Source organism: Halyomorpha halys, unplaced genomic scaffold (genome assembly GCF_000696795.3).
Source record: "Halyomorpha halys isolate HHAL.00 unplaced genomic scaffold, Hhal_1.1 Scaffold46.1, whole genome shotgun sequence".
Lineage (NCBI taxonomy): Eukaryota > Metazoa > Arthropoda > Insecta > Hemiptera > Pentatomidae > Halyomorpha > Halyomorpha halys.
In genome coordinates, this window is record NW_027109456.1 from 1,261,148 (window position 1) to 1,272,515 (window position 11,368).

Consider the following 11,368-nt stretch of genomic DNA (forward strand, 5'->3'; position numbering starts at 1 on the left):
TAATTGCTTAATTGTTTTATTAAGTTGAAACAACTTATTATTTCACTAATTAGCCCTGACGTTTCAGTGGAGTACAGGTTCATGATGGACAGAACCATGACGAAACATGGGATTTTCCAAAATAACCTTTCTTGTAGTAAAATAGTTGTTTTAGAAAAGGAAACTAGTATTGAGCAATAAGAAATAACAGGTTTCAATACTCATAAAGTAAATAACGTTATGCTAAAACCGGGGGTTTCACGGTGACTGTGATTGTGGAAACCACTATGGAAGTCCATAATTGGTGAAATAATCATTTCACCAATTCTGGACTTTCGTACTATCAGAATTTGCTTGATAGTTGGTTATATCAACTATCTCTGCAAGCGCAATAAACATAAGGTCCACTATCACCATCACCGTGGAACCTCCACTTAGGGTAAAGCTTGTGTCGATATTCACGTCCCAACCGACGTTCAGAATCCAGGTGACGGAATCTAGAAATTAGCTTGCAGAGAAGCTTTACCGGAAAAATCCAATTTTCACCGTGAAAATTTTAAAAATAAAAAGAACCATGATGGCATTGCTGTGAACACTTACATTTTCATTTAAATATCCTATCTCTTGCAATAAAATTTTATTAATATAAAGTATTCTGACTTATGCTTAAAATAAATATAAATTAAAGCAGAATTTAACTTAATAACTTATTGACCACATTCTTGATACAACCAACATTCTTTGGGGAATATCAATTAAATTGACGTTTGTCAATCGAAATCAATAATTTTTCCCAACGTGCGGAGGTCGGTGGACAAACGTCTTTAGACGGGTGGTTCGTAGCCGAGAGAGTTGAGACGTTGGTCTTAGCAGCCTCGGAACTGCAGCAGCGTAGGTTCAATTCCTATCATAGGTCTTGATAATTCCTCCTCCTTATGCCAGAAATGACCAGGTATTAAAAAGAGAAAATTGTTTAGCTATTGTGAAATCGGTGTCGAAACCTCGGATGAACTAAGCCTCTTATTTAAAAAAAAAAATAAAAACAGGATAATGTGACATTTAAATTCAAAATACGCATTTGGAAATATGTATAAAATGTATTATGTTTCATCCAAATGTTTATGTTCTTAATTATGGGTATAATTAAATAAGTAAAAAAAAAAAGGATTCTATTCACTAAACTCAATTTAATAATGGAATTTAAATTGACCAGTATAGATTCATAAATAAATTATAAAAGTCATCAAATACAAATTACTGTAGGTTGTTTCTTTAATATTTAATGATATATCGGATATTAGATTTCTGCTGAAGTTTAAATTTTCTAGCCAACGAACAATAAATTTGTTGGTACTAATTGATATAAAGGAAACAGTGGAAAAACGATGGTGTTCAATTTTTCTTAAGATGTTGTGGAATATTGTTTTAATTAAGGTCGCAGATTCAAACTTATTCAAGACCCATGAAATCAGGTATTCAGTACTTCGTAGAGAACTTTATTTCTTGAAATTAGATTGTGCAAGGACGTGATCTGTTTATGACCACGCCCAACTGCTAGATTTTTTCGTCCAATTAAGAGTATCCATTATTGAGGCTGGCTTGCTCAAGAATTGACTCACGACTAAAGTAGTGGAATAAATAATTTTCTGCCACTGCGGGATTCAAACCCGGACCCGGGAGATTGTAACACTCATTGAGCTACTCCTCTTCTTTGAGAATAAAAAGAAACAGGTTAAAATATAAAAAAAGGTAACAAAATATACTGATAAGCCATTTTGGCTTTGCACCGCTGAAGTTAAGTTGGAAATTAATTATTGATATGGGAAAAAGAAATTAGAACAATTAATAAAAAGTCCATTATTTTTGTAGCAGAGTTTTTTTACATCAATGATATGTTAAACGATTCCTTTCAAACAAGTTCCTTATGAAATTTCAATTAAAAATTGTAATAATTTTTCTCATATCTTTTTTAATATCCTTAATATTAATTAATTTACTAATATTATTTTATAAAATTAAAAAATTTCCTTTCTAAAAAAGTCAAATGAAAAGAAGATACGTATTTCTCTAGCTACTGTACTATCTTGGTACTCTTGTTTAAAAATCAGAAGTGACAAAAAGATATTTAAAAAATAAATTATTTGTTTCCAAGAGCCTCAGTTAGATGAGAAAGTGATTGATTTTTATGAAAAATACAGTGTATTAACCTGGCTCAGTAGTTATTAAAAGATATATGGGGCCAAAAGACACATAAAATAAGATGAAAAGTACGAAAGAGATTGAAAAATAAAGTACCTCATAAATGAATCTAAATATTAGAATTATGCATCTGTAAGATAAAAGTTAATCTAAAAATTGAATCTATAAGTTAGGCTAAAATGAAAACAGTAAGATAAGAATGTGTAATAATGGAAAATATGTAAGCAATTGACCAATTATTCTTTGTCACCGAGGTACAGATTTTTAACTTGATAAATAAAAAATCAGTTAGCATTATTTAGAGAGCCAACTATCTTTAAATTGCTAAGACAACGTAATCGGGCTCTCTAGAATTAACGATTCGCACATAATGATAACTTTTACTTATGATAACTTTTACATATCATAACTTTTTGCAAGGGCTCCTTGATATTAACTGCTAATTATGTGTTATATGACTAACTACTGCCGTGTACGGGTTTCGGGGTTTCTAAGCCCGACTAGGGGTTCCCGGTACAGGTATATTGAAATTTATTCATATATTAATGTATTTATATTATTTATTTATATTATGTATTTATATTTATTTGTATTATGTATCTCTATCGGTTCCTGATGGGAACTGACTGAAAAAGTATGCGCTATATTTAATTCAAACACTAGACACCATCTGGACCCCCTCGCCATGGTATGCTAGATATGAATATCATAATTAATGATTGGAGTTCCTTTCCAACGGTATCGTGTTCACCAATTTACTATGCTATTATATATGAGGTGGCATGCAGGGATTATTAATTATAAAGTAAAGTCTTTGTTACATCTTTTATATTTACAATTATATATACATTACCAAGAATACTATTATGAGAGAGCATGGTAAACTTGTATCCTTATACTTTAATTATAAGATAATGAATTGAGAAGTACCAGTTGGGATATTTGATATTTATACTGACTCTAAGTTATTAATTCTATCCTTGCCATTCAACTAACAACAGAAAAAGTCTTACTTGTTTCGGTACATCGGTCGGCTTGGCAGTTGTCGCGGAAGAGCGTCCATATTCGTCTCCTGGCTGCCGCTCTCTCTTCCTCCTGGCTCTCTTCCTCTGTGTCCAACTCCCAGACTCCCCTTCTGTCCCAGACTCTCTCAGCCTGTCCTTCCGTTACAGACCTGTCCTCAACTCCTAGAACTCTGTTCGACTGTCCTCCTCTCTCAACCTCCCTCAAACTGTCTTCAACTCCGTTCCTCCTGCCCTTTTTGTTCATTTTCTACCCTCTCCTTCTGACTCCTCCTTCTTTTGATTTTTGTCCTTTGATTGGTTCCTCTATTTTCAGAGGGGGTGAAAGGCCCGATGACCTTCGACGAAAGTCGGTCTTTTTCCTACCTTTCATCTTTAAGTTTCTTCTTTGAAGAAAGCCGGCTTCTGGGGGCTTACTGTATTTTTCCCGAGGTTTTTAGAGAGGCCCCGTGTGAGATAAGGGGTGTTTATTTGTTTATCTCTGCCTACACGGTCAACCGTTCCCAGAGGGTGCATACCCTCTGTTATCTATATACCTCTGTACATTTCTTTAGATCTGTTGCCGATGGATATTAGCCTAGGTCCGGCGGTATCTTTGGCATGCCGACAAAAGAAATTATTCTAAGTTAAAAAATTCCAGCTGGTGCCTCTCATACATATCACTACATTATCACGTATTGACTACTACAGTTTACGTTTTCTACAAGTTTGACACATTAGCTTTGAAATAGTAAATTAAAGGTATCTTATAAGTGTTTGACAAGAGATGCATCTTTTGGTCGTCACGATATGTATTACCCAAGGTGAGCGTGCAGGAGGCAGAGAGAGCGAGAAAGGCGAATCAGAACTGTAAATTCTAAACACTGTTAATCCTTGAGTATTGACATAGTTAATACGATCTTTGAGAGAAAGGACCTTCTGTTCGAATATGTTTATTGTACCTAAAGTATGATAAATTGTTACCAGGGATAGCCTTGTGTGAATTGTTCGGTTATAAGTAATCCGAAATAGGGATTGAAGAGATTAAAGATAGTCTGTAGGTTATGAGAAGGGTCGATGTATTATAATTAAATTGGTTTATAATTGATATATTAAATAATAAATAAATCTGAAAATAAAGATATTGTCACTAGCAATAGTAAAGGTTGAATCACATTGAGTAATAGAAGTAATTAAAATTGACAAGCTAAATTGTTAGAAATAATTGGAGGAGGGTGGCATACCCAACTTGGTTAGGGTATAGCCTTCTATTAATGTTGGTATTATGATCGAGGGTAGCTCGCTTTAAGTGAGTTACAGGTAGGATAAGTAAGGCTACCGAACAAAACGACATATATTATAAGGAATTTTTATATTGTGATATTGGGCCAGCCCACATCAATCTTAATTGAAGAAGACCTGCTTTTGGAAGATCGCCTATGGAAGAGGAGCTATGGAATGGAGATGGAAGAAGCTAGACCGCAAAGTTAACACTGTAAATTAATAAATATAATAATAAAAGCTGTTCGGTGCTACGTATGACTCTTACTCTTTGAGTAATATAACAATGCATTAGCAGTACGATATTATATACGAGGGCTGTCCAGAAAGTAACAGACATTTTGAAATAAACAATTCACAAATTGAAAAACTCAAAGTTTATTATTTTTAGTTTAGGTGAGTATATTAGGTTTAGTTTAAACACGAAAGTGTTTGCAAACGCTGTCAGCAAGAAAGATCATGGCTACTGTGCTTTGGGACTGATGCACCAAAATCTGTGAAATTTGGGGGAAAATTTTCCAAGAGTTCTGTAATCATGAAACCACGATTTTCACGATTTTTGTCATTGATTTGCATTGCCAGGTCATCAGTGACATGACAAGGCCTACCACTATCAATGGACCATTGCCTCACTCGGCTTTCACTCATTATCCGCTGCCCGTAAACAAAGCTTACGATAAATTTCAATTGGCCTGTTGTTTCGAGCCAACAAAAACCGAATCACAGATCGCACTTCATAAGTGGCAGTATTTTCTACAGAGAGTGTATTGAAAAACTTGTGCCATGGTATGATATTTTTTAAAAATTTGAATGGTGATCATGTAGAAACAGCTTAAGAATGTACCTTTCAAATTTATGTAATAAACTTTGAGGTTTTCAATTTGTGAATTGTTTATTTCAAAACGTCTGTTACTTTCTGGACAGCCCTCGTATATAATATTGTACTGCTTCTACATTTTAATATTACTCAAAAGGCGGTGGAAGGTGGGTATAAATAAATAAGTTGAGGTTAGTTAGAATATACACCATTGTAATCTAAAGTGAAATAGATTGCAGCCAATAATTGGCCCCAGCTTTAATACCATTTCTCTCGTCCTGTCAGTTGACTCCCCTCCATTATACTTCTTCCTCCGTGAAAATAAGAAGTAAAAAGGATAAAGTCTGAATATTATGCTCTGAACTAGAATGTAAAAGAGAAGACTATAATGTAGATGGGAGGATGCTTATGCCGGATCTTGTAATCTCAGATTCTCTAACCATTAGTTATATCGGAAATTTCGAAATTTCAATTCTTTTGCAATTACAAAATTTATGATACTATTATATTATGCATATTATGTTCGACTTTATAAATATTTTATTGGGTGTCTAATTTTGCAATCCTCATGACCAGAAGTGAAAAAAATATTAATTTAATAAAAATTATTATTTTTTTTCAAGCAAATACTAATTGTAATAATGAATAAAACATTGCGACAATAAAAATATAATTTTCTTAAAATTTTGGTTTCATTCGCCTTTTCGGTGGTGAAATGCACAACCTAATTGACAATTGCTTGCCCTCTAGTTTTGATAGTACGCCCTTGGTGTTGGCTAATTCCCATATTTATACAATCACTCGATGTTTAATGATTAAAAGTAGGTAAATTGATTTTTACCATGAATAATTAGAAAAGTTTTCATCATAAACCTTATTAATATTATTACTTCTTAATAAAATTACCTACATAAGAATGCGATTGATTTTGCTTTGAGCTATCACTGTAGAAGTAATGTGATTTCATTAAGTTTAGTAATATGGAATTTATAATTAATTTTTCAATATTCAACAGAAAAAATAATTTTCCTTTGTTACTCTCTAATAACAGTACGAACCAGCTATGAAATACTAAAATTATTAAAACATAATTAATGCTGTATGAAAGAAAAACTAAATTTTGGAGAAAATAAAGGCAAGCTAAAATTGGGTTATTTACCTTTTTCGGTAGTAAAATTCTTAGGTTTAACCCTATGTTCCATAATAATAATAAAGGCCTAACGAACCCGAAGGTTCGATGCCGATACCACCAAACGCTCTCCTACATACATCCTTCCAGTGATGCCACTCCAAACCTAATTCCTCTAAATCAGTTTTAACGCAATCCTTCCATCTACGTTTCGGTCTACCCCTCGGCCGTTTACCCGCTGGTTCAGTGTTTATTATCATTTTAGGGATCCACTCCTTACTAAGCCCTACAACTTTACATGGCCATCTTATACGCCGCAATGACTTGAATTATATTTACCGGGTGTAGGTCCCTTAATTCAGCGTTGTGTAATCTTCTAAATTCCCCCGTAGATTCATCCTTTTTCGGTCCGAAAATTTGGGTAATACTTTATTTTTGAAAACCTTAAGACGCTGTTCATCCCATAGTGTAAGAGGCCACGTCTCACATCCATAAAGAACAGTGGGAAGGATAATAGTTTAAGCCTATGTTCCATAAACCTTAAAAATAGAATTTTCAAAACAATTATCCTTAACGACGATAAAAAAGACGTCAACGTTTTGTGTTTGATTTTAACAAATTCTTTACCAATTGATTATAAAGTAATGTTCACTAATAAACAATAACTAGCAATAAATCGAATTGTTGATCGAAACAATTGTGGGAGGATTGTTCCAAGGTCTGTTCCTTTCAATCGATTGTTGGTGGCTTTGGTATCGAACTTTAGCAATGGTCCTCCTCAGTGTCAATCATTATTATGTTGATAATAGTGAATTAAAATTTACAAGTGATTAAAGATATTTAACAAGGATTCTATTGTAAGGTCAATCCGTATCAATTAGTACAAAATAAATAACTTTTTCGTTTAAATTTTTCTAATATTCTCTATGTCTTATTCCTCCATGTTTCTTATTTTTAGATTCAAAAACTTTATTTATTGATAGATATTATAATCTGCCACACCGTTGTGGACAATAGATAATAGTGATAATAGATAAGACTGATCACATTTATACTAAAATAAAATATCATTAAAAGAAAAAAGAATAATAAAATCTTTCTTAAAATATATACAGAAGTATAAAGAAAATGAACATAATCAAACTATGTGCATGAAAAAATAAATAAATAAAATAATCTCTAGTCTCATTTACACTCTTATATACAATATTCACACAATCGACCTGAGGATCCCTGAGCCCACTCAATCCCCCGCGTGTGAAGGATAGAGCAGAGCTCTTTGAGATTCCAGCACATCCCACGCCACATCACTGGAAATGAGTCAGTGGAGGCTGAGCAAGTGCGCTTAAGCCTCCATGTTTCTAGAAATAAAAGTTGTTGGTCATTTTGTTTTATTTTTTATTTATTTATTTATTATTTGGCGACAGACCGTAGAGGTGTTTCTTGACGTGTTTTTTTTTTTTTTTATGGTGGGTTCGTCACTCCCAAGCCTATTTTTTTGTTAGTGCCACCCATTGGCTAACGGGCCTCACAAATACCGGGGGGGGGAGACTATGAGTGAGTTTTGTATAATTGTATGCATGAAAAAATCCCGGAATGGGCCGGGCTCGAACTCACAACCTTTGGGTTGGTAGACAGAAAAAAAATATTTTTTTTCTTTGCTTAGCCAAATTCTTCGGTTCTCCGGACTAATTTCAAGGAATCACGTTTTCGTTGAAAGTTCAAAAATGACTTGACTTAAAAAGATCAAATAGACACCATTTTCAAGGTAATGATCTAATCTAAAAAGTTATACTTTGTACATCATATACCATACCGATGCGATATTTATGCAGATGATCTACAAATTTATTTTTCTTTCCATCCTACCGAGAACAAGGAAACTATAAAACTAAATACAACTTCGTTGATAAACTCTAGTAAGGAACTAGGTTTCGAAATAAATATAGATATACGAAAATACGTCAGCAGTATAGCTAGAGAAATTACAGTGATATAGATATAGGAGGAAATACATAGGAACAGGTAGATAGGTTTAAGCACTTAGGTTTATTATCGTCGTTAAGGATAATTGTTTTGAAAATTCTAATTTTAAGGTTTATGGAACAGAGGCTTAAACTATTATCCTTCCCATTGTTCTTTATAGATGTGAAACGTGGCCTTTTTCACAAAGGGAAGAACAGCGCCTTAATGTTTTTGAATATAAATTATTATGTAAAATATTCGGACCGAAAAACTATTTTATACTATTAATTTTATAAATTATGTGATGAGTGATGAGCTAACGGGTGAATTTAGAAGGCTACACAATGAGCTAAACACGGAAAATTCATAAGGTAAGGCGCATGGCTACTAACTCCAAGTACCGAGTTCAAACCCGGTTGGGCAGAAAATTATTTTCTGTTACACTGTAGCCATGAGTCAACACCTTAGGGTTCTGGAGCACTCCTGGGGTCCACCCAGCCTCTTAAATTGGGTACCCTTAATTGGGTAAACATCTGTCGGTCGAGCGTGATTCTGACCAAATCACCTTGTTGTACAACCGTTGGTCTAGTACACAATACTTCCTTACAAAGTACTGAACCCCTGAGCCTTCATCGGCTGTAGCGGTACATATTTTAATTTTTTTTTGTTACGGCCACCGCACTCACGTAATCTTTTTAAAACATATTCTGTATAGATGGATTGATCAAACTAAAATCGCTATTTATCATTAGTTTTATCAATGGGATGTGGTTGTCTAGGAATATATTCTTTTTAGAAAAACTAATACTAATCCTGTTAAAATATTTATTAATATGGAGATTTAATATTTAAAGATTTCATTCTTTTTTATCTAGTATTTGGAGTCATGGCTTATTTAAAAAATTAACCGGTTAAATTAGCCTAGTTATATTTATATACATTATTGTATGTTTCAGTTATTTCGTAGTTTTATTTGATTGTCATTTACGATTGAATTACTTAATTAATCTATGAGGGATTATCTATAATGAAGACTATAACTATAGTTACGGAAAGTAATCTTGATATTGACTTTGTTAAGTTGAGTAATTGACAATGTTAAATGTAATTAGATAATAATACTACAGTTAGAATATTACTGAAAGATTCAATCTCAAAGGCTTAAATATTTCAAGAAGTAGAAAATAATTGTTTAGTATAAAACAACCGTTGACTAGACACAAGAAAATGATTTTAAAGAACTGTGTGCTTTATTATTTTTTCTAAAGGCAACTATCCAACAATTTTTAGATTTAAAAAAAAACATTTTTACATCTTGACAATAATTAGATGATTCCCTACGGATAAAGCTGTAGTTGTTATTTTTATTTTTTTTTAATCCATGTTACCCCTCTTAACAAATCATCGTAGAGATAGTCTTTTTCACATCAAAGTACAGAAATTTTAATCCTTTTTATATATTACTATCATTCTTGCTCAATGGTTATTTGGTGAAAAAGCACGCTTGACTGGGATAGGTCTACTGTTCTGTAATTAATGTATGTGTACCTGTTATTGACATGTTAACTATTATTTTTAAATATTAAGTGTTTTGTGTCATCAACCATACTTTTAATATTTAAAAACAAATGTTGACCTATTAATAAATTGTACACTGACAATAACTAGTGCACTTATTCAACTGGTATTCTATCATAAGACTCAATTTTGATGACAGAATAAATAAACCAATATTAATTCTTCCTAGAGGTCGTTGTTAATAATTCATCGTAGAGATAGTTATTTTCACATCCAAAGTAAAAAAATTTTAATCCTTTTTATATATTACTATTATTCTTGCTCAATGATTATTTGGTGAAAAGACATACTTGGCTGGGAGAGGTCTACTGTTCTATAATTGGTTAGGGTATGTGCACCTGTTATTGACATGTTAACCATTATTTTTAAATATTAAGAGTTTTGTGTCACCAACCATATTCTTAATATTTAAAAACAAATGTTGTCCTATTAATAAATTGTAAACCGACATTAACTGGTATACCTATTCTACTGGTATTCTATCATAAGACTCAATTTTGATGACAGAATAAATAAACCAATATTAATTGTTTGTAGGATTATACAAATTTAATAACCAAGTGAAAAAAAAAAAGAAATTATTGGCGTTGAAAGATATTTTCGTTTATGTTAGCTTTAATAAGTAGTTTTTCTTTTGACTACGATTATTATAAATCATGATTTATTTTATAATTGTTAATAATTTTACTCATTTTCCCAATCTCTCTCACCTGTTTATATGTTTCAACCATTTGAAATTGATTAGAAAAAAAGAAATCTGTTACATTGATGTCAATTGTAAAAATCTCATCTAAATACTATACTATCTAATATCAAATATACTCGGAGAAGATGGAAGGGAGATGCGGTCAGTAAGAAGAACACAAATAAACAAGAAGTCTTAGAGTTTTAGTCAAGACGTCTTCCCTACAAGCTACCTGATGATGACCTGAAACTTGGGTCGAAACGTCAACATGAATAAATAATTTTTGTTTATTTATGTTCTTATTAAGGACCGCATCCACCGGCCATCTTCTCCAATTATTAATCTACAGTCAACTATGTACACCTCATCAAATATGCTCAATATCAAATAATTTTTTCACCATCTGCTAACTATATTTCTATATTTTAGCACTTCATTTCTACCTAGAGCATAAATGAAAATATTTTTAACATTCCTTTGTATGTAATATAATATTTTAAAATAGACTTGGTCAACCGAAACATTTGGTTTTCAGATTATATTCTAGTAATCGTAATTAGGATTATCATCTATCATAAAACATACATATAGACATAGTAAATGCCGGTCAGTTAAGTAAGAAAATGGCTGAATACTACAATGACATTCCTTTATGTCTATTATATTATATATTAGAATCATATGCATATATAATATATACATATACACGTCTTCTGCCCTCAATAGTAAACGGA